This window comes from Echinops telfairi, unplaced genomic scaffold (genome assembly GCF_000313985.2).
Source record: "Echinops telfairi isolate 266 unplaced genomic scaffold, ASM31398v2 ScPeMD7_15;HRSCAF=58, whole genome shotgun sequence".
Taxonomy (NCBI): domain Eukaryota; kingdom Metazoa; phylum Chordata; class Mammalia; order Afrosoricida; family Tenrecidae; genus Echinops; species Echinops telfairi.
This window is the reverse complement of record NW_022103912.1, coordinates 1,632,576-1,657,606: the sequence shown is the minus strand read 5'-3', so window position 1 is coordinate 1,657,606 and position 25,031 is coordinate 1,632,576. Positions and strand designations below refer to the sequence as shown.

The 25,031-nt window shown below is 48.8% G+C and overlaps 1 pseudogene; it reads right to left on the bottom strand.

The window, feature by feature from the left end:
* LOC101662689 overlaps positions 1-22,498 on the bottom strand; it is a 30,722-nt pseudogene extending 8,224 nt beyond the window's left edge.
* Positions 22,499-25,031: the final 2,533 nt, after the last annotated feature.

The window sequence follows — 25,031 nt, the reverse complement described above, 5'->3', positions numbered from 1 at the left end:
GCCTTCCTTAGACCAGCTGTTAAGGATGGTCTGGGCATGGGAGGACCTGGTTGCAAAGTGACCAGCGCCTTCCTTAGACCAGCTGTTAAGGGTGGTCTGGACGTTAGCGTCCGAAACGCTGGCGTGCTCTTCCAGCCACGTGTGCTGTGTGCGGTGGCCCAGGCCATGCAGCCACCGGGGCCCTTAGGAGCTCCCTCTTCAATGCGGGTCCAAGTGGCCTGTTAGGCTGTCTCCCAGAGCCTCCGCGAACCTTGTGCGGGCAGAAGGGGTGGCTCAACCCCCACTTGACAGACAGGCCCATGGAAGCACAGGAAGGACAAGAAAGAAAGCCACTCTCGTTTCAGCGCCAGGCTCCTTTGGACGGAAGGGGGAAGGGACACGCCTGTCAGAAGGCCCCATGATTATTCTGACCCAACTCATTCCCCAAACGTTAGTTCCCCTAGTCCTCCCCCTCCTTTTAAGGGGAAGGCTTGATGATGTAATTGATTCCTCCCCATGTTATAAAGCTGGGAGGGGGGTTCTCCACAACTTTGGATTTCCATGAAAAGTATTAAGGCATTTCTTTATAAGAAACAAACAAACAAACAAACAAACACACATCCAGCCTCCCCCAGTTCAACAAAACAAATCATCACCAAAGTAACTAGCTTTTCAGGGATGGAAAGTTGAGTGGTGAATGTTCAGTCAATGACGGATCCTCATTTCATCTTGGCCCATATTATACCCAGCACATTTTATGCACCTCTAAACCCAGCTTCCTTTAGTCTCTGTTGGAACGAAGGCCTGCTACCTTGCAGAGTCAGCCCAAACTGGAAACAGTGTTGCAGGCAGCAGGCACCGGAGGGCCTTGGTGGCAGAGAGAAGGTGCAAGGAGCAGACTCCCTTATTGCAAACACAGGTGTATAGGGCTTTTGTTTTCAAGGGAAAGTTTCTTCACAGTAGGAATAAAACAGAGGCATTCACTGGGGATGACCAGGTCCCCACTGCTGTTTAATGACAGGCTCGTGGGTAATTTGATGGCATGCCACTGCTGGCTACCATTGCTGCTAAGGCAGAGAGCCACACCTGCAGGAACATGGGTGCTGGCACTTTTGGGACAAAATGGGCTTCACTTTGTTGTCCTTATCTGTAGCCTTGGAAACCTGCAGCGGAAGCACGGGGGAGAAGTACCTTAATACTTCAAAACAACAACAACAACAAAATTGTGAGCTCTTTTGGGGAATCATCTACCCCCCCCCCCACACACACACACACATTTTCAGACAGGTTTATTATAGCAGTTACATCAGGGACAAGTCTGAACACGGTTCTTGGTCATGGTTCTGGGTCTTGCTTTTCATTTTCGTAGGAGGACACAGTGATGTAAGGAATTCATGTTAAATTGCCTGGAAGTGAATTTGGTCAGCTTGGCTTAATCCCGAGAACATAGAAGCATGTCCCCCCTTTCAGTTTTGCTGCGGGATGTGAGGTATACCTAGGGGATGAGGTGTAGCAGGGATTCCCTAAAATCATCTCCTGGGGCTGGTGCAGTCTGTCCAAGGTGTCCTGTGGGCATTGGGGCGGATTGCTGGATTTTTCAGTTGCCCCAGAGCTTTGCTTTTTCTGGAAAAGGTCAAAAGGCAGATGGTAAGCAAATGGGGGGGTTGATGCGTATTCATTCAGTAAGCAGGTGTCTGTAAGGGACTGCATACTCACCTTGAGGCAGGGCAAAGACAGAGCCAATACAACACAAGAGGCATTATGCAGAATAGGAATAATTGCCCGTCCCCCACCTCTCCCCACCCCCTTAGCTTCATCTTAAGCAGGGAGACCTTGGACTGGGTGCTTGTGGACTCCAAGTCTGCTTCTTTTGCTCTAGAATGAAGATTCTAGTGTCTTCCTCTTAGGACAGTATCTAAGGTGGGATTCTCTAGAGAAGAAAAAGCAGTGAAACATACACACACATACACACAACTAGTGAGGTGTGTGTGAATGCATTTGATACAGAAAGGTGAATGACTCTAAGGTTGGCAGGTAAGATGGCAGGCTCCCAGGCAGTATGGCAGGTTCAAGTCCCAAATCCCCAAGGTCAATGAGCTAAACGCTGGATCTAAATCCAACAACAATCCAGATGCAACAACAAGCAAAGCATGCTTTTCCACAGTGTCTACTTCTATTGGAAGCACGCCACTTCCTCATGGAGATCTTATCGTGGGGGAATTACTAGGTCTTAACCGACAAACCACAGAGAATCCTGACCCAACCAAGTTTTCATGAAAACTTAACTATCACAGGCAGTTACAAAGACTCAAAGAGTCGCTGTGTGGGAAGCACTGAGCTTAGTCCTTGGCCCAGAGGGAGTGCTCAATAAAGATTTGCCCTGCTGTTATAATGAGAGCTCCACCCTTACTCACTGGGGACACTGAGACCAAAGGATAATGGGGATGCAAACCAGTGCAGAGGAAAGAAAGGAGAAGGGAAGTAGCGCCTTTCCCGAAAACTCCACATGGACCTTGAGCTTGAAAAATGAGAAGGAATTTATCAAGAGCAGAGGCAGAGAAGGGCATGCCAGTAGAGGGGCAAGCCAATGCAAGAGAGCTTGAGAGCATCTTTGAGTGGATGCTAGGTGATATTGGTGAGCTGGTGAGGAGGCAGGCGTAGTTGGCAAAGGCCACTGACAAAGCAACTTGTTATCACCCCATTGCTCTCAAGTTGGTTCCAACTCATGGGGGCTCCCATGTGAATCATAAAAGCCGTGCTCAATAGGGTTTTCAATGGCTGATGCTTTTGGCAGTAGGTCACCAGGTCTTCCTTCCAAAGTGTCACTAGGTAGACGGCCAACCCTTTGGTTCACAGTGCAGAGTTTAAACTGTGTCTAAAAAGCAGTGTGGATTCAGGGAAGTTTTATAAAATATGGAATAAGTAGATAGTAAAATCTTTCGTAGATAGGTTTCTTTGAGTTTGTTTGTTTCTTGACTGGTTTATTTAATCCATTTCCAGTCAGTGTAATTATCTATAGGGATACATTTGTTTAAAAAAAATCATTTTATTGGAGACTCATACAGTGCTTATCAAAATCCATGCATCCATCCATTGTGTGAAGCACATTTGTACATTTGTTGCCATCATAATTTTCAAAACATTTTCTTTCTACTTGAGCCCTTGGTATCAGCCCCTCATCCCCCCCACCCCCCACCCCATTTATTGGGTTTGTAATATGTATCCCAAATATACAAAATCCAAGACATATCCCTTTAATGAGGACAAAGCCTCTTGGATATGAGGATATGTTTGTTTTGTTTTTGAGGTGGGGTTGGGATTGGGTTAAATGTGTAGAATACACAGAATAGTAGGATGAGCCTATTGCCTAGTATCACCAGTCATCAACTTGGATCTGAAGTTTTACACACGAGTAGTGTGGTCCTATTTGGTGGCTTTGCTGGAGCCTCATGGAAGGAGCTAGGCTGGAGGCAAAGAGCCACTCGGAGTAGATTGCTCTTGTTCAGGGTCAGGGCCTGGATGGAGTCAGAGGGAAAAGAAGAAAGCCCAAACTCGGGAGAGGGTTTAGAAGTTGAACAAATTGGATTTGATAGTCAACTGAATGTGAGATGGGTAGGCAGGGAAAGGCCTTCAAGTGATTCGATTAATGGGCAGTTAGAGGGGAAGGGAAAGGTTTGGGTAAAAGGAGAGCCCAACTATGGACTTGAAGTCTACGTGACTTTATCTTGAGGCTTACGTACCAAGCTCCAGCCACCTTGATCATCTCTGAGAGCCTTTACCAAATCAAGCTCTTGCAGCCTCAGGGCCTTTGCACACACAACTTCCTTCTCCTGGATTACTTTTGTCCTCACATTCACATCCTTTACTCCCTTTCATCCCTCGAGTCTCAGCTCCATAGTTAGAGTCATTCATTCTCCCTTGTTTCCTTAATCAGTGATCATAACCTGCTTACACAATCGTTTTCATCCTGATTTTCTGTTTCTATGTGGGCAGAACTTGTTTTCTCCTCTGATGTATCTTCAGTGCCTTGTACAATGCTTGACCTGTATTAAGGACACAATAGATGCACGGCTCAAGGGATGAATGAATGAATCTGAATGTAGACATTGACAGAGGGACTGGAAGATGGTGCTGCAGGAAAGAAGGAACCATGAAACGTTCCTGATCCAGGAAGGATTTTGTATAAAGTATAAGAGTAGGAGAGACCACTAGAGTTAGGGAGAGAAAAATGTTACAGAAAGACAACCCAGACCCAAACTTTATTGTTTAAACTCTGTATGCTTTGCCAGCGGGTGCTCATCAAAACCCCTCATCATCTATTTGTGGTGGCTAAAGAGACCAGTCTGATTTGAAATTTAGGCTTTAACTAAAGCAAGTCAGTGAGCACATTCTGCACTTCTTCTATGAAGTCTGACTCTCCTTGTGACGTTCCTCTCAGCCCGGCACTCAGGTTGCTCCTGGCCACGCATTTGCAAATAACCAGCCCTGCTTGCTGTGCAGTCCGACTCGTGATGGCCCCATGAGTGTCAGAGCAGAAGTTTGCCTCATGGAGTTTTCAGTTGCTGATTTTTATTGCAAGTAGTTTGTCAGATTTTCTTCTGAGGTGCCTTGGCGTGCACCTCAACAGCCAATCTGTTAGTTAGCCTTCAGCTTGTTAATGGTTTCCACCACCCAGGGACACCTGGCTCAAGTGTAAACCCCAAAGCCACTGTTGTTGAGTCAGAGGCGATAAATCTTTATGGAAGTAGATTGCTGCTTCTTGCTCAGCTCTTGTGCAGACCTTTACAATGTATGTATGGGACTTCCGGGAAGATGGCGACTGAGTAACACATACCAGAGGGACTGCGCAGGAATCAGCACAGGAGAGTTACTAAGAGGTAAATTCAACACCGCTAGATCGCAGGAGGAGCATCATAAAGGTAAGTAGGCACCGATCTGCAAGGTTTTGAGGGGCTGGGGGCTTTTGGCTTACCACAGTGGAGGCTGGCTAGGCCTTGACCTTAGCCTTGCCCCTGTCTTGGCCGGAGCTGGGACCATTTGGAGCCGGTGCAGGGGCTTTATCTCAACACAGCCTCAGCTTGCCACTATCTTGGCAAGAATGAAGGATAAAAGAGGGAACATTACAACAGACCCTAATGAAATCAAAAGGATAATTACACAGTACTACAAACGACTGTATTCCATTGAATTCAACAACTTGGAGGACATGGATAAATTTGTGGAAAAACAATCCCTCCCTAGACTCTCCCTGATGGATGTCAAGCATCTCAAAAGACCCTTAGCAATGGAAGAAATAGACAAGGTTATCAAGGGATTACCAACAAAAAATCCTCTGGACCAGATGACTTTACAGGAGAATTCTATCAAGCATTCAGGGAAGAACTGACACCAATCCTGCACAAACTCTTCTGGAACATAGAAAAAGATGGCACCCTCCCTAACTCCTTCTACAAAGCTACTATAACTGTGATACTGAAACCAGGCAGCGACCCCACAAGAATCGAGAACTACAGACCAGTATCCTAATGAACATCAACGTAAAAATCCTTAACAAAATACTGGCCAATAGAATACAAAAGCATATAAAACAAATAATACACCTTGACCCAGTGGGATTCATACCAGGGATGCAGGGATGGTTCACCATACGAAAGACCATTAGTATCATTCACGACATTGACATGAAAAACTATAAAAACCACATGATAATAATGATAGATGCGGAAAAAGCATTCGACATCATCCAACACCAATTTCTTTTTAAGACACTCAAGAAGATAGGAATGGAAGGAAAATTCCTCAAGATAATACAAGCTATCTATGAAAAACCAACAGCCAATGTGGTAGTCAATGGAGAAAAGACGAACACAATCCCACTGAAAACGGAGACCAGACAAGGATGCCCCTTGTCCCCACCTTTATTTAACATCATACTGCAGGTTTTATAGCATTAGGCAAAGAAAAGACATCAAATGTATTCTCCTGGGGAAGGAAGAGGTGAAACTATCATTATTTGCAGATGATATGATTTTATATATGGAAAATCCCAAAAGCTCCACAAGGGGAGTACTGGAAGCAATAGAGGAGTATGGCAGAGGGGCAGGATACAAGATCAACAAACAGAAGTCTATCAGACTGCTATACACATCAGATAAGACCACAGAAGAGGAGATAAAAAAGGTGGTACCCTTCACAATAGCCAAGCACAAATAGAAATATCTAGGGATATACCTGACTAACAGAACAAAAGGTTTATATGAGGAAAACTACAGAACACTATTACAAGATACCAAGAGTGACCTCAACAAATGGAAGAATATCCCATGCTCGTGGATTGGAAGACTCAATACAGTAAAGATGTCAGTTCTGCCCAAGGCACTATATAAGTTCAATGCAATCCTGATACAATTACCCTCATCTTCCTTCAAAGAAATGGAAAAACCGATTACCCACTTCATATGGAGAAGGAAGAAGCCTTGAATTAGCAGAGAACTCCTCAAAAAGAAGGACATAACGGGAAGGCTTGCTTTATTTGACTTTAGCACATATTATACAGCCACAGTGGTCAAAACCACATGGTATCGGTATAATGACAGATACCCAGACCAATGGAAAAGAACTGAAAACCCAGAAATGAAATCATCAGCATACAGACAACTAATCTTTGATAAGGGCCCCAAAATATCAAATGGGAAGCAGATGCCCTCTTCAACAAATGGTGCTGGAAAAAATGGATATCTACCTGCAGAAAATTGAAGCAAGACCCTTTTCTCACTCCCTTCACAAGAATAAACTCAAGGTGGATCACGGACCTCGAGGTAAAACCCCGAACTACTATGGCCATCAATGAGGGAATTGGGACCAACCTGAGAACTTTGACACAGGGAATACATAGGCTATCAGAAATAGGGAAGGACTCAAATACTGATGAGTCACAAACTGACAAGTGGGATATACTGATGACAAAACACCTGTTTACATAAAAAAAAACTCACAAAGAGAGTAATAAGAGAGCCCACAGCCTGGGAAAACATCTTTAGCAATCACACATCAGACAAAGGCCTTATTACTAAAATCTACAATACTCTGCTAGCTTCCTAAGAGAAAAAAACGAATTGCCCACTGAGGAGGTGGGCAACGGACCTGAGCAGGAGTTTCACAAGGGCAGAAATCCGAACCGCCAATGTAAGAAAATGTTCCGGATCATTAGCCATAAGACAAATGCAAATTAAAACAACTACGAGATACCACCTAACACCCTCAAAGATAGCCCAGTTCAAAAAATCAGAAAGCAACAAGTGTTGGAGGGGCTGTGGTGAGATAGGAACTCTCATCCACTGCTGGTGGACCTGTAGGCACGTACAGCCACTATGGAAATCAATTTGGTGATATCTAAGACAGATGGAAATTGAGCTACTGTGTGACCCAGCAATCCCCCTACTGGGCATATACCCAGAAGAAGCAAGAAACAAACCACAGCCAGACATCTGTGCTCCAATGTTCATCGCAGCACAGTTCACAATTGTAAGGAGTTGGAAACAACTTTCCATCAACAGACAAATGGATTAAAAACTGTGGTACCTGCATATAATGGAGTACTACGCATCACTAAAAAGCAGTGATAAATGCATGAAGCACATTGCCACGTAGGAAGCACTGAGGGAAATTATGCTAAGCGAAGTAAGCCAAGCACAAAAGGACAAGTCCAACATGAGTCTGCTGAGGTAAGCTTAAAAATGCAAAAGGGGCATAGGGAAAAAGCTACTGTATACAAACATTCCTGGGGTGAGGTCCAGGAAGCATGGCAGGGCCCAGACCAAATCCAAGGATACATATGGTAGCCAACTATAAAGGAGGGGAGAAAAAAGAAAAAAAGAAGAAATGGCTAGCAGGGGCACAGGGCACTAACCCAACCAAGGAGAGGGTATTGTTTCTATCTCCACAGGGAAAGAGGGACTAGACTTCAACCTGGTGCTCCAAGATGTGAATGCAACATACCGGCATGGAGCAGGGAACCAGTAGAGAGGTGTGAGGGGCCAACCCCAATCCCAACTACGTGGACAGCTGCCCTTCCCCCCAGAAGAATTTACTTCAGAGGACAGCACTGAAGCTACAGCTCAGGGAGAGGGACATGTCTGATCAGAGCACACGGGAGCAAATGAAAGGGGAGGAAGAGAGTGGAGCACGTCCTGACCCACCAAGCCTTGAGGATGATATCCCTGCTCAGAGCTGCCAAAGCACAGAGGACCATATGGCTGGCCCCGCTATAAGACAGGACATCCCTTGCCGAACCATAGCCCTACAGGGGACAACACCGGAGACACAGTGTGGGAATTGTGCACGATCTGACCCCACCACACCGATGCAGACACTAAGGGCGTGCAACAGAACAGCAAAGGGAGCAGAGCAAGGAAGTCCCGAGGGAGTACCAAAAATAGACTTTGGGGCCAGGGCATGGCACTCCCTCAGACTTGATTGGGAACCCCTTCTAGAGGTCAAAAAACAGACCTTGAGCTATTTATAGGCTTCTCTCTTTTTTTGGTCATATTTTTGTTTGGTTGCTTTGTTTCGATCTGTCTTGTTTTTGTACATATTATTATCTCTGCAGGTCTATCTAGATAAGATAGGCTGCATAAACAATCCAGAGGAGAAAACAACGGGACCAACGGTTTCGGGGGGACACATGAGAGAGGGACGTGGGGGAAAGGAAATGGTGTTAACAAACCCAGGGACAAGAGAACAACAAGTAGCTACAAGCCTCCCCTCTTTCCAGCTCCCTCCCCCCCCCCAACTCTGAATTGAGTTGGCTTAAAAAGCTAAGCATTCTTGGGGGTCCCTGCTCCTCAGAGCAGGTGGCAAGGGAAAGGAAGCAGGAAGGCTAACAACGTGTCAACTCTTGGTGGAAGCTACGATGCTCATCTGGCTTTCGAGGACCGAGAGCAGAGCCCTCCCAAGGAGGTCCCACCAGTCTTGCATAAATGCGCTGTGTGCGTGGGTCTGCCACAGCCTTGGAGATGTGCACCCACACATACGGGCAGAGATCCTGCCACCGTTCCTTCTGAGAATGAGCCAGGCCATCCCTACCCATGACTTCGTTGAATGGGTAAGTTGCCAGGCTTGTTGACATTTGCAGCTCTACCAGTTGGTTAGCTCCAGGTGGATTGGCCAGATGGGGCCACCCTGTTATTGCTGGCTTCAGGCCACTGGGCTCTCTGAGCTGCCGTCACTCCTCGGCTGTTCATGGCTGCATCAAATCCCAGGGCAGGAAGGGACCCCAAGAGGTCATCTAGTTCTCCCTCCTGCCTTGAGGCGAGACCACACCTAAGCTCGTCCAGACAGCCAAGGATCGGGCCTGTTGGTGAAATCTGGGGAGGAGCCTCCCCCAGGTAACTTGTTCAGCACTTAACAAATCTTTCCATCAGGAAGCACCTGACGTCTGCTTCCTCGTTGCAAGTCCTGCTACTACTTGTCCTGCGGGGATTTTGGTTGCCCACCTCTTGCACATCTGCTGGTGTGTTCAGGAAATTGCATGTCTGTCATTCTGGCTGTGAGGGCAGAAGGAGCCAGCAACTCTCAGGGTGTAGAAGTGCCTGGAGATTTTGCCACTTGGTAAAGTCCTTGATTGAGGTGTGTGGGGTGTGGAGGCGCTGTTGGTAAACAAAGCCATTCTTGTGTTGAGCACTTGTGTGGTAGCTGCTGGCTTGTACAGCCCCGTGTTGGTGGTGGACCAGAGGTCTGGTTCAGAATTCTGAATGCAGGCACTTGTTCAGAAGAAATTCATTTTCCAAGGGACGACCTGAAGGCAGAGCAGGAGGATGGAACTGGCCAGCCTGGTATTTCTTCATTCATTCATTGAGCACGTTCTTGATTTGAGCCCTCCTGCTATGGTGAGCCCCTGGAAGAAATGAGAACTCCCAGCTTCCTTTGGTCTACTTAGAGGGGCCCAGGCTCAGGTAGCAGGCCATGGGAGGGTCTGTAAATGTCTGTACATTGGCAGATGTCTTTGAGCAGATTTGTGGCACCAGGCTTGGGTGTGCTTGGCGCCTCTATGACCCAGGGGACTTCAGAAAACAGCAGGCTGTTGCCACTGTAGTTCCCTGCCACCCAGTGCTCACCCCTGCCCTGGCCTGATGTGGGCACTTAGTCAGTCAACTAGGGTAATGATTTACAGTCAGCCATGTACTACTCCCACCACGGCCTGTCCCATGCACCCACAAGCATTTCCTCTGCCATCTTTTGTAACCCTGCCAGAGCCTACCGGAAGTGGGTGGTCTCATCTTCCCGAGGAGTTGGGGCTGGTCCAGTGGTAGTATCCTTCCTGTTCATGAGGAGAACAAGGTTTGATTTCCAGCTGAGGCACAGCTCCCACCTGACTGTGGGTGGAGGAGGGTGCTTTGCTCTGATGGACTAGGAAAAACATCTTGGCAAATCAGCCCATGCGAACCCAATGGGTCACCATAGTCCTTTCCTGTTGTATAGGGGGATCTTCGATCAGGCCTGTAACTCCTTCGGACTCTACCCACAAAACACTGGGCCAGTTACTAAACTTCTTGAGCCTCTGTTTCCCCATCTGCAAAGTGGCAATAAGGATAGATTTGTGGTACAGATTCAATGAAACATGTCTATCTTCACCCATTTTTTTTTACCTGATTTGATTCAAGAGGCTCTGAATTCTGCGGGTGGTTGGCAGTTGGTATTAGTATCCCCAAATCAAACCAAACTCACAGAACCGAGTTGATTCTGACTGACAGGGACCCTACAGGACCATAGAACTGCCCCTGTCAGTTTCGGAGACTAACTTGTTTTACAGGAATAGAAACTCTCACCTTTCTCCTGCAAAGCAGCTGGCAGTTTCGAACTGCTGACCTTGAGGTTAGCAGCCCAACACGTAACCCACTGCACTACCACGGCTCCCCTTGGTATTAGCAAAGGGTTGGTAAATGACATAAAATGAAATCTTTGCAGTTTACTGGGACTGGAAGGGATCAGCCTCTGGTGGTTGGCATACATCTCTGATTTATGCTGTTGTGACTTGGGGATGTGGACCTGCCCTGTGGTTTACTGAGACCCTTCTCTGGGTCCCTTTGCACGATTCTTCCCACAGGGAAGACTTGGGTTAAAGAACTGCTGCCTTGTGGAGGAGAGTTTGAAACTCAAGCCTCAGAATTACTTCTCCAAGGAAATACAGAGAGTGAGAGCTGGCGCTGGGATCTGGCCCGGTTATGCCCAACTCCCTCTACATCAGTCTTGGACCTGGTGGGTGAGGCAGAAGGGCATATCTTCCAGGATCTGTCTGCCTGGCCTTTACCTGGTGAAGGATGAAAGGGAGCCAGCATTCCAGGGCCAAGCCCCGGTGAACAGAGGGCTGGGGTCAGCATGAGCCTAGGGGGAGTTGTGGGCCATTCAGCCACTGGTCATAAGAGTGCTCCTTCTTTAGAACAGGGCCCAGTCCCCTGTGCTTGGCTGTGGGAGCCAGCTCTCTTCCGTTTCCGTGCATGTGGGCATGTGCAGGTGCATTTTTGCCCTGGTAGCAAGCTCCCTTATTGTAAACGGCCTCCTAGACCCTTCCAAGCATCTTGATCTTGGAGCATCACTGCAACCCTAATACCACCCTGTGAGGAGCTGGTAAGGGCCGCAGATGTGGGAAAATCAAGGACTGGGAAGTTTGGCACCTTCTCTGGGTTGGTCTGGGGCTGCTCGGCACCACTCAATGTTATGTTAATATCTATCTATGTACTTTCGCCCCACAATTACTGAAATGCCATCAATTAGGTTGCACACTCTCCATACACACCCAGCTTAACAACGATAGAAAATGCCAAATTCCAGCTGTCAGAAAGCCAGCAGCCTAGCCTCTCCTCTGACTAAACAGAAGAGCCTATTATGCTGGAATATTATTTTCTCATGGTTTGGAACCATTACATCAGCCTTGATGTAAGAACATTGTTTAACTTCAGAGGTGTATTTATTTTGGTTTGGACTTCAGATAGTTTAGCCGTTAGCCTGGGATTGAGCAAAACCCCGACAAAGCCACTAAAGTTTGAAATGAACCACTTTACTGCTCGCCTCCTCCCCTCACCAAAACAAATACATTTCACGTCTAGTTCTCATCTCATGGCAAAGGTGGTGACCTCAGTGCTGAAAGATTTTGGAGGCAACTGTATTTTTTTTTTCAAAGGTGATTGGCCAAGCCAGTATTGACCAGCTGGGTGCTGAGTGGGCAAACCAGCCCCCAAACCCCAGAAGATTTGGGAATTCTACCAACAGTTTCTCTGAAGAGAGATTACTGTCTTTTCATTGTTCCTCCACATGCCCAGCTCTTCTCCTGAAATAAGTTTGGATAAGGGAAGCTGGCAGGCCTGGGGTGAGGGCTTTCCATGTGCGTGAGCCAAGGGCCTGGGTCTCCAGATAAGAGCTCTTGAGGTCCCACCTGTTGTCATGAAGTAGGCTCGGACTCCTGGCGACCCCATGTATGTCAAAGTAGAACTGTACTGTATAGGTTGCCAATGGCTAGTTTTTTGGGAAGTAGCTCACCAGACCTTTCTTATGAGATGCCTATGGGTAGACTTGAGCCTCTAACCTTTTGGTTAGCAACGGAGCACATTGGTAGTTTGCACAGCTCAAGAAGGTTAAAGAGAGGTCTTTTCTTCGGACGTGGAAGGTTCCTGGAAGATTGTCAGAGGTTGAAGGGTTATGATACTCAAGCAGCCACCTCTAGGTAGCTGTGAACTGTTAAAACTGCGTCCTCCCCAGACGTACATCACACCACATATCCACAAGTTAGGTTGCTACAACCTCAGTGTCTCTGGGTAGTGCCAGTAGGGCCCTAGCTGCTACCCAGCAAGTTGACAGTGGAGTCCTTGGAAGAAAGGCCTGGTAATCAGCTGAGGAAAAGCAGCCTTTGAAACTCTGGAGCACGGTTCTACCTGACACACCTGGGGTAAGTTACCGTGAGTTGGAGTTGATTCGATGAGAGCTGTTTTTTTCTTCTTCTTTCTTTCTCTCCTGCAGCTTGATGTAGTCTTTCAACAATGTTAATCTGTCCATCCATAGCCCAGATTCCCATCAGTGCAGAAACAACCCACTCTGCCCAGTGAGCCTGTACCCCGGCTGCTGGGGAAGGGAGGAGGCAGGAAGGAGCGACTGTCCCACTTGTGTGACCTTAAGCACGATACGACCCTCATGTGACCTTGCAATGCAGCATCCACAGCCGCACAAACACGGGACAGGGCCCGGCATCACTGAAGGAGAGGCTTCAGGAGGAACCCACCTTTATGTGTGGTTCCTTGTGCTTTTGATTCCAGTCCCTTGATTGCATTTGGGAACACAGGGCCTCACCTCCTCCATGGCATTCTGGATCCGCTGCCGTTTGAAAAGCACTGCCGGAGCCTTTAGCAAAACCAATACCTGGCCTGCATGGCCGCTCCTGCCTCCACCAGTGACTGCCTGGGGGGCCACTTGGCTCTTCTCCCTGCGATTGCTTGTGCTGGAGAATTTCTACAAGTTAAATCAAAAATCAAACCCCGAGCCAGCCGTTTTTGGAACTCCCTACCTCTTTTAACACCCAGGAAGAGGGAGAAAGAGGGCAGGCAGGAGAAGGAGAGGTGGGGGATGTCTGTGGAAACGAGGTAAGTGCATGGAACTGACTCACCAGGACCTGCCTGTCCCCCAAAGACAGGGGGATCAGACTCAGCAACAAGAAGGGACAAAGTCCAGCAGAAGTGAAATGATGCAGGTGACTCATTGGCACCCAGTGGGACCTCAGTGTAGCTTTGCTGGTTCTGGAACGACTCTCGTGACCACATGGAACAACCACAGTTGGCACTTGACCACTTGGCCCTTGAAAGCCGGTGGTTTAAACAACCAGGGTCTAACCCTCTAGACACAAGTCTGAGCTCTCGTCTGTTCGGTGGCACTTTCTTGGGGGCTCTCAGGGAGCAGGGGTAGATTTGGCAGACCCTTCTATGAACTTGTGCCCCTCCTTGCTCTTGCCCCACTTAGCTTCTAACTGAATAAGGTTGGCAGTTCAAGTTCGTGGAGAGGTGCCTTGGAAGAAAGGCCTGGTGGCTTCTGAAATCAGAAACACAATGGAGCCCAGTTCTGCTGATAGGTGTGAGGCCTCCACAGGAGGAATTGACTCAGTGGTTTTCCTCTATCCTAAAACTGGTGGATGGAATTTTCCAGCTGGCCCTCTTTCTCATTAGCTTTTTTCCTGAGATAAGGGCTGTGGGGGCTGAGGGTAACATTCTTGCCTTCTATGCAGAGAGTGGATCTCGTGCCTGCCCATGCACCTCATGTGTAGCCCCACCTGTCTGTCCACAGAAGATTCCTGTCATATTAATGCAAGAGGAGCACTGAGGCGCCAAATATGTGGTGGCTTTGGACACCCACTAAGATAGGGGTGCCATCCCAGGTCCAATGACTGCCATTTCCAGTCTTGGGGAGGTCACCCCTTGCGTCCTCTCCCATCAGGGTTTTCAGTCCTAAATCCAAGGGTACAGGCAGTTTTGAGGGAGGGCCCACTTTTTTCAGTCAGGCTTCCACACCGTGTCCTTCTGGTGTGGCCCTTGGGGGATGCCATGTTCCCAGTACGGCCAGCATCTAAGGTCCTCATAGTGATAAGTCCCTGGCACACTTCACCAAGGGTTGGGTGGAAACATATTTGAAGTGTCTACTCAGGACCATAGAACCGGGTCTATTCTCCTCTTCGGTTCCCTATGCTTCTTGTTCAGCATCCCTGCCCGACGGGAGGTTGCTCCTCCCCACCAGCCCCACCAACTGAAACACCAGTGCTTCCTCTGGACCGTAGGTGCTCCCATCCCTGGTCTTAACCTGATACCCCAGGAAAGTTCTCCTCGCAGTCCTGTGGAGGGCCTGCTGCTCCGTCACCGCCCTGTCTCAGTGTTGTTCAGCCTCGAGTGGACCGTCTTCTCCCTTTCCCCTTCCCAGCAAGTTCTTCGTCACAATCACCGTCACTAGCCGCGCATGCAACTTTTAAGCCATTGAAAGGCGTTGAGCCTTTTCTTGTACCAAAGTAGGCTTAACAACAACCATATTCACCGGTCTGACTTACCTACAACTTCTTAAGGACACATTTCGGAAGGATCTTCTTTATACCCCAGGCACTGCCTGTACCTTTAAAAACATGTGTATTGTCCATTTGCCCCCTTAGATTGTAAATTCCACCAGGGCAGAGATTGTTTTCTGTCTTGCTCACTGCTGTGGTGCCCTGGATGTGTTTCACATTGGGCTGCAAAGCCAGCGGTTCAAACCCACTAAGTGCTCCTCAGGAGAAAAGCGAGTCTCACTGCCCCTGGAGCAATTGACAGCCCCAGAAACCCCAAGAGGCAATTCGACTTGGTGCTCTGGGGTCAGTGCGCATTGTATGGGGTCCGTGTGCATTGTACGGGGTCAGTGTGCATTGTCTGGGGTCCGTGTGCATTGTCTGGGGTCCGTGTGCATTGTCTGGGGTCCGTGTGCATTGTCTGGGGTCCGTGTGCATTGTCTGGGGTCTGTGTGCTTTGGAATCGACTCGATGGCCGTGTGTCTGGTTTGCTTTTGGGTCTTGCTCACTGTCTATCTCCAGGTCTGGTGTACGATTGATATCCGAGTTAAACGAGGAAATGGGCTAGTTGACCTTTCAGAGTTTGTTTCGAAGAAGTTCATCTTGGGAGTTGCAGGGTTTCAGAATCTTCCCTTGCCATACAAGGAGGCTTCAAAATATTGATGGGAAAATGGGCCGAAAAGAGAATGGGATGTCCCACGAACTTTTTGAAGCCCCCCTGTGTTTGAAAATAGCTTAGCACATCCCTTGGCTCACTTATGAACTGTCAGGCTGAGTGACAGGGGCAGAAATGTGAAGTCAACATAGCTCCTTTTCCTCCAGAGACCCAGCGTTACTGGGCAAGACAGGCAAGGCAGCTTATCTACACAGTTAAGTGTGGGAGTCTGTGCCAAGGCTCTGTGCAGGGCACCTGGAGGGCACTCTGTGGTGAGCTTGCAGGATTCGTGGTGGGAGGGAGCTGATTAGAAGAAGCCTCGTGGAGGCAGCGATGCTTGGGCTACGTTTGGATGAAGGAACATGTGTTCCTAGTAGACGGGATGCAGGAGAAGGGAGCTGTGGGCTGAGCAAATAAGCTGCGTAACAATACGGAGGAGGGGGAAAGTATGTAGGGTGATCAGTTGTCCTGGTTTTTCCTGTTATGTCCTGGCTTTAATCCTAGGATTTCCACATTCCAGAAATCCCTATAGTCTCAAGCAAAGGAGGAGCATTATTTATCTTAGAGATACAGGGCTTGTTAGGGTCATTAGAAAAATTCCAAGTGGCCAGGCGAGAGTGTGAGTTCTTTAGTAGGGTTGAGGCAGGGGATTCTTTATCTGAAGTTGGGGGTTAACAGGGGCCAGATGATGAGAAGCCTTCAAGCATGTGTGTTAGGCAGGGTTCTCTAGAGAAACAAAACCAGGACACTTATGATTATATCTATGTATATAAGTATTTATATAATGAGAAGGAATACAACAGCTAATTAGTCCACACAGCAGTACAGAGGGCTCAGTTCAACTCACTTTCATGGAGCAGTTAATATACTGGAGGTCCTTCAACTCACTCCAGCCGCTGGTCCAAGGTCAAGGAAGCAGACATCAGAATCTGCCCCCAGGCAAGATGAACAGAGTGAGCCTGCGGGCAGCAGACATGGCAGGGTGGGACGACAACAGCAGGAAGGTGAGAGGTTGAGGCATAACAGAGGCCAGTAGTGCGGCACAGCAGGTCCTGATGGAGCCTCAAGCCCTAGTGATGCATGGCAAGCAGACATGATCCACAGGTTGCTCAGCTCACAGGTAGGGCAGCACACGGTTGAGGCAAAGAACCAGTGTGCTGGTCCGATCACCTGGGAGAACGAGAGAGGTAGCCCTCCAATCAAGCTGTAGCCTGATTAAACTCTGCCCACATGTTCCTACGGGAGCCTAATTGGCACAATAAACCTATTGCAGTATCATGAGGAATCTTTCCCCACCCTTAAAAGAACCATTGAGAAAAATTAGAGAGAGAAATGATAGAGTGAAAAATTCAGTATCTCTTTATTGAAGTGTGACTTAAAAAAACTGTAACACGCAACATACATGTAACAAGAAACATGTAACATACACACGTGTGCATGCATGCTTGAGTATGCATACATGCATGTGTACACACACACACACCATAGCTCAACCATCTGTGTGGTAAGGTTGGCCATCACCAAATTGTCTCCACACACTCCCTCCTGGATCATCAAGCAGACTGGACAGGTGTCTGTGAAGGGAATGAGGCGCACCCACTGTTCTCCGTGCTTTCAGGCTGGTGGCCTGGAGAGCCCACACTCCACAAAGACGCGGTCCTGGTGCCTGATGCTTGTGGGCAATCTAGGGCGAGTCACCCAGGTCTTTTCAGCTCCCCTCTTGTGACCTTCTGATGGAGAAATGGGTTCGGTCCCTCTCCCAGTTCAGCTCATTTGCTGACAATACTTGCCTGTATTTTTAATTGTTATTCTTTTCAGGAAAAGTCACCCCAGGGGTCTGTGAGAAGCATTTTCTTTCCTCTGGCCATAGGAATTGTGCAAAAAGAAGTGGGCCAGGCTTAGTATCCACTAGGTGATATGACAGTCTCATCTCCGATGTCCGGATGCTGAGGGGGAAAAGGTGTTGCTAGTGATGAGAGCTGTCACACTTAAAAAAAAAAAAGAAAAAGAAGAGTTTGTTTATATTTAGCAGTATCACTGACACACAATTCCCACATCATACACTTCAACAGCCCCGTCACCTTCAGAGCTGTGCAGTCATCACCACAATCAATCCCAGGACGTTTCTTCTTTGGGGTACTCACTGTGGTTCGCGCCACATTTCCACCAGTCTCCTTTGAATCTATTCATCATGAAGGTTTACCTACTCTGGGTTTCCTTAACAGAAAAGCAAACAAAATACAAACAAAGGGCCAACAACAATGCCAGAATGAAACAGAGGGAAACCCTCAGTCTAAAAGCAGAACACATTAAAAACTGGAGCAATCGTGCATTGGATTGAGAACCAGAGCAACGGCAGGGTGTCACGCCTTGTCTGGTAAAAAGACCTTTCCTGTCCCTGGTCCATAGTCAGAGGGGAGCCACCGGAGGCTTCATCCACACGGGTGACCCCGTGAGTGAGTTTGGGGCTTTCACTGTCATACGCAGCCTTCTGCAAACTGGGTGTTCGGAATGTAAGCTTTAGTACCATGCTCTCATCAGGTTTGGAGTTTATCATTTATAATTCTTGGATCACACAAAAACTTGTCATCCTCAACTCTAGTCTCTCTCTTACTTTTTCATCCAATCAATCACAGACTCCTGTGAATTCCGCCTTTAAGTATCCACAAAAGTCAGTAGTGAGTTTTCATAGACCAGAAGTGGGCCTCCATGTTGATTTCCTCTCCCTTATAATCTCATTAAGAAACCCGGTGGCATGGTGGGCTAGATGTTGGGCTGTTAACCATAAGGTCTGCAGTTTGAATCCACCAGCCGCTCTGCCGAAGGACGATGAGACTTTCTGCTCCATAAAGATTGACAGCCTCAGAGACCTACAAGGGCAGTTCTGCTGTGTTCTCCACAGTCACCAGGAGTTGGAATAGATTTAATGGCCATCTTCTTTTCTAATTTTATTGGCAAAAGTATTCGGAGACCAGTCACTTTATTTTTGTAATTTGGCGCACCAGTCCTACACACACACACACACACACACACACACACACACACACACACACAGCATTGGTCTCCCTGCTGTTTCCGAGGCTGTGGCTAGACACCCCTCGCAGCGGTGAGTTATTTGGCCCCACCTCAATGGACCAGAACTCACCTCTTCCCAGCATGCCTTTCTTCTCTCCAGTCTTGCACATCCTTTGGCATTCCTAACATATTACCTTCCGGTTTTCTGGCTCTCTCCAGATGGTGAAGGCAGGACACACGGGCAGTTTGAACAATAGGAGGAGGATCTGGAAGCACTGAAGATCATACAGAGGGATCCAGGATGCAGAGTATTGCTGTGTGGCTAGAGAGGTTAGTTATCCACAAAACGCCCAAGATAGATGAGCGTGTGCACGAGGGGGCTCCGATTGCATTAATTAAGTCCGTTTTATTACATTATTTACAGATAGAAACGAGGCTATGGAGAGGTTTTGTAATCATGCATAGTCATTCCTTCTTTTGGCTGACGGTACTGAACGTCATTTGGTGAGCGTTTTAGTGCCTGCGCCCCGGAGGAAGGCTCAGGCATGGCCAGCTCTGTCTTTTTATTTCACTCTGTGCTATTCTTCCCAAATCAGTAGAACATTTGGGGAGGGGGATAATGGGGAGCACTAACCATATGAAGGGAGCTGAAGAGCCAATGAGTGTTTAGCACTTTTATTTCTTCACACTCAAGTTCCCTGCTCTTTCCTCTTTTATAAAAAAACAACCATTTTATTGGGGGCTTGTACAACTCTTATCACAATCCATCCATCCATTGTGTCAAGCACATTTGTACATTTGTTGCCATCATCATTCTCAAATCACTTGCTTTCTACTTGAGCCCTTGGTATCAGCTGCTCATTTCCCCCCTCCCTCCCAACCCCTCCCTCATGAACCTCGATAATTTATAAATTATCATTTTGTCATGTCTTACACTGTCTGGCATTTCCCTTCACCCACTTTTCTGTTGTCCATCCCCAGGGAGGAGATTATATGTAGATCCTTGTAATCACTTCCCCCTTTCTACCCCATCTTCCTTCCACCATCCCGATATCACCACTTTCACCACTGGTCCTGAGGGGTTCACCTATCCTAGATTCCCTGTGTTTCCAGTTCCTATCTGTACCAGTGTACATCCTCTGGTCTAGCCAGATTTGTAAGGTAGAATTGGGATCATGCTAGTGGGTGGTGGTGGTGGGGGAGCATTTAGGAACTAGAGGAAAGTTATAGGTTTCATCATTGCTACACTGCACCCTGACTGGCTCATCTCCTCCCCGAGACCCTACAGATGGGCTTTGGGTCTCCACTCCACACTCCCCCCCCCCCCCCCCCCCCCCCATTCACAATGATAAGATTTTTTGTTCCTTTGATGCCTGATACCTGATCTTATTGACGCCTTGTGATCACACAGGCTGGTGTGCTTCTTCCATGTGGGCTTTGTTGCTTCTGAGCTAGATGACCACTTGTTTACCTTCAAGCCTTTAAGACCCCAAGTGCTCTATCTTTTGATAGCCGGGCTCCATCAGCTTTCTTCACCACAGTTGCTTATGCACCTGCTTTGTCTTCAGCGATCGTGTCGGGAAGGTGCCTTGCTCATTTCTTTCTGACTTTTTCCTGCCCGCCCCCCACCCCCAATTTTCCTTCTCTCTCCGTTTCTCATTCCCCCTCTTCTTCTCTCCTTTCTTTCATTTTCTTCTTCTCTCTCATATCCTCAAACCTCTATCTTGAGACCAATTAGCACTAAAAACTCCACAGGCACACAGGCCAGCTGACAGGTGGAGCCCCGAGGCCTGTGAGCTTCAGTTCTGCGCATGGTTCTATTGGCCTGTGCTAATGTGGCCTGACTCTGGGAATCTTTTACCAACTTACAGAGTGAGTGCACAAAAGGTGTTTGTCCTTCAACCGGCCAGAACTAAAACACTTTACCCCCTTCACAGTGGGGGCTCCTAATTAGATATAAATACATTTATCCACCAAGCAAAAATCTGATCCTTCCCTTTTCATTCTTTTTTTTCCTTCTCTAGCATTTCACCCCATAATCTAATGTATGGGAAAGGGGAGGCCCTGAAAGAGCTGAATGCACCCAAGGAGGTGTGTGAGAACGGCTTCATTCTGCGATTAACACCTGACTCTGGGGCCTGGGGCCTGGGGGTGGGGACCAAGTTTGGGGAGCACAGAGGGAGGAGAAGGGTGATGGGTGTGAACAAGTGCTTGCCTGCCCGAAGGCTCAGCCTTTGGTTTGGGGAGGGGACGCTGGGCCCAAGGGAAAGGGCTGAAAATTGAGAGGACTTGAAATTAACACGGATTTAAGAGCCAATCAATAGGCCCCGGCTGGGAGAGAGATTAAGCTTGTAATGGTTCTGGGATTTTTTTTCTTCTTCTACAACCACAGTGGACCCCCCCTGTGGTGTTCCCTTCAATGGCAAGACTGAGCGCAATTTACTTATTGGGAAAATTCAATTAGAGCCGTCAGGGTCGGGGAGGGGAGAATTTGTGTGAAGCACAACATCACCTTGAATCTCTTTCTGAGCGACTTTGCAGTGGGGGCTCCATGTTAGGGGTCCCTACAATGAGGGAATGCACATGTGCCCCTGTCGGGGGTGGACTGTGTGGAAGAGAGGGGCTCAGCGTATATGATTATCTGTGTACACCAACGGAGGAACACGCCTCTTGGTTTAGTTTAAAAGTGAAAAAGATTGGTGTGTCTGTATATTGTGTTGTCGGTGGCTGCGGCGTCCATCGATTCCCACCCATATTGAGCCTCTGTGTGTAGCACAGAAGAGTCCGTGGATTCCTCCAGGCTGAGGCCATTGCTCCTGTTACCTTTTCCTTTATTTCTGTGCTGGCTGCTGCACACGCCCTCGAGCTTATTCCGACCCAGGGAGGAGCCACATGTGCTGTATTTTCATTGGCTGGTTTTCCCCAAGTTCATCACCAGGACTTTCTCTGTGAGAACTTGAGCTTTCAACCCTCTGGCTAGCAGCCTACCACGTCCACAGTTTGTAAAACCCCCGCACCCCCCCTGCTTCCAGGACTCTAAGAAATGCTATTTTGGATTGGCTTTCCATTTTTCGTTGATGGAGACCCATGGAACAGGCATCCTCCTGCAAGGAATGGATCGCAAAGGTCAGCTTTGAAGTTCAGTAATCTCCGAGGTCTAAAGGTGTTAGGTACTGGAACCCATGAGGTCCCGAAGTGGACACAGAAGCAGAGAGACCTCAGGAGTACTCTACTTTCCCTTTGCTGACTGCAAAATAACCATCTCATTGAATTCTCAGCCACACTCTAATACTGGCTGCAGAGACCGGTATATGGGGACTCCCATGGCCCAAAGGAACCTCAAAGAGTCTTGTTCACCCCTTCCGCTTGATGGAAGGAGCCTAGCTCCCTATCCGCCCCTTTGTCTTTGCTTCTTAATTCACTGTTATCTGGCCTTCATCTTCTCATCCCTGGCCTGGGTCTCTCAGCCATCAATGGTTCCCTCCAAGAGATACCTGCAAGGGGTCACATGACCTCCCAGACTTCATGTTTCCTCTGGACTTGCCTATAACGGACTTGCCCTTGTTGCTCACCTACACCATACGCTTATGCTGCGTATCACATGACGACTCTCTGACTACCTACCTCAAGCCCACCTGTAAACCGCCCCTTTGCACTTTAAGGCTCGGTGAAAACCCTGCCTCTCTCGGCTCCTCCTGGAAGACTTGGCTGTCCCTCTGCTTGCCCCACTCCACCTCCATCAGCCGGTTCGCACCAGAAGCCACCGGCGACGCTGTACTGGTCATGTTTACGCTCACAGAAAGGAGAGCAGGAGAACACCTGGTGGGCTCTGTGCTGGAGTCCTGGGCCCGCTGCTGATGTGCAGCATCTAGATGGAGCTGCGTTGGCCCCTCAGCTCTTTTACCCATGTCGCTGTTAACAGCTATAAGTCTGTTCCCACTCAGGACCACTCCACGTGTGCAGAATAGAACTTCTCCATAGGGGTCTCAAGTCTGGGCATGTTTAGTGGATCCCTAGTTTTGTCAAATGGCTCGGGGTGGAATTGAACCACCAACCTTTAAGTTAGTAGTGTTGAACTGTTCGTGCCACTCAGAGTGAATTAGCTCATAAGCCTTCACTGATTCATGCACTCCAATGGATGCGAGGGAGCTACAGAAAAGTAGTGTAGAAGGAGCTAAGTTATCAGAGGCACAATGCTGTGGCCACGGTTGGAATTTGAGGATGCAGCTGGCCCCTATTTCTTGAAGGCCTCGATGACTGGCCTCAATTCTAGTGCCTTGGTGGGAAACATGAAGCTTTCTAATCAAAAGAGTTACACCCCTCCTCCCCCTGCCCTGCTGATTCTGTGTTCATCAAGGACTTGATTCAAGACCTCCAAGACTTGCGGCAACTTTGGGGCAATCTGTGGGGTTCCATATTATGTCTGAGATCTTTAAAAGGTAAGCTTAGTTCTTTCGCATCTGGGGACATGCCTGGGCCATCCACTTTCCATGCTTTGGGGTGGCATTTGGGCAGGACACCGAGTCTAAGTTGGCATGTAGCCTTTTCTCTCAGCCCTCTGATGGGAACCCAAACCAAACCAGCAGCCGTCACGTTGTCTCCAACTCACGGTGACCTCGTGTGTCATCCAAGGACTGCACTAGGGCGTTCATGGCTGGATTTTGGAAGTAGATTGCCAGGTCTTCCTTTGCAGGGACACTTGGGTGAATTCATTGCACCATCCCGAGAAGGCCTTCTCTTTACCACTATACCAGGTAGGAGCCAAGCAGCAGCAACTGCACACAACTTCTTCGTTCTTTGAGCAAACACGCCCCAAGGCTCCAGTTTTTGATTTACCTTGCCATTTGTGGGTATTTTCATCATCCCCAATTAGCAATTGCAAGATAGCAAAAAGCAGGTATGAGTTCCTTAGAGGGTGCCTCCCTACCCCCTCCTGCGTGCCCGGACTCATCGTGTTGCCCTGTCTCCTTCATGCCATGTCTACTGTACGTCAGTCCCTTGCTGATGGCAGGGATCCAGCGTCCTGAGTGGGAGCTGTTGGCCCTGTAGCCGTGGTAAGGGCACTGACCACAAATTGATGTGCATTATTGTATTCAAAACTGACAGGTGCCATCATAGCCCTGGCAGAGACTGGAGGCTGAGGTCATCAATGGGCAGAGCACTGTGCCCAGTGCTAAACGAGGTTCGAAGTTCCAGGAGCAGGGTCTTGCCCCTCAGGAGGGGGTGGGGAGCCCCCGCCCCCCTGAGAGCACAAGGTGATCTGGAAGAACTCCATGTACACCCTTGGCTCGGCGGGCTGGGGGATCAGCAGAGGGCGGGATAATCCCAGCTTCCCGAGCAGATGGTTTCTGACTACTGCTTGACCCAGATCCCTCCCAGCAGATGACAAGTGGCAGGGCTGGCGGCCCCTCTGCCAAGGGGAACAAAGTGCAGACCCTCCTTGCAGCCTCCGCTTCCTCCCCCCCCCCCCCACAGGCCAGAGGGCCAGCAGTGGGCAGGATGCTGCGCCTTCCCCAAGGCTGAGGCTCTTCCACATGCCCCTCATCCCTCCCACCCCAACCTGCCCAGGTGGGGCTGGCAGTAAGGGAAGGTGGAGCTGGTCAAGCCAGGAACATGACTGTGAGGACGTGTGCTGGGGACTGTGCTGTTACACCCTTCACTGGCCCAATGACTTCTCTCACTCACCAAACCAATCATTCATTCACCAAACTGCCCCCATCACTGCCAGGTCTGGCACTAGGCAGGGTCTAGAGGCCCGGTCCCTTTCCCCCAGGAGTCTGAGGTAGGTGAGGAGCTAGCAGATGAGGACCTCTTAAAGCCAATAGTTCAGGGCGCAAGAGATTCAGGAGTCGGACCAAATAAGGGACATTGGGCTGAAGAATGAACTTGCCAAGTGGTTGGAGCCTGTGCTGGTAGACCGCGGCAGAGGGAGAGCTACAGCACAAGTAGGTGGTGGGAGGACCGGAGGGAAAGCATGGAGATGGCCCCACCTCCCTCCTGCCTGTGCATCACTGGTTCCAGGACAAGGCGCAGTATGGAAACCCGAGGCCAGTGTGGTTTAGGTGTGTTTAGAATAGGAACTCTGGAGAAGGATCTAAGGAAGTAGCAGGTCCATTTCAAGACCCCCGCCCCCAAGAGCCTCTACATCTGACTTCCCTTTGGCAAACCCTGCTGAGCGGCCAGGCATTTTCAGGTCGGTTCCTCCAACTGGGAGAGAGAGGGCGCTCGGCCTCCAGGCTTGCAGGTCTTGGCTAGGCTGAGGTCCTGGGAAAGCTCCCCGCTCCCACCAGAGGCTCAAGATGAGGGAGGGATCGCCCC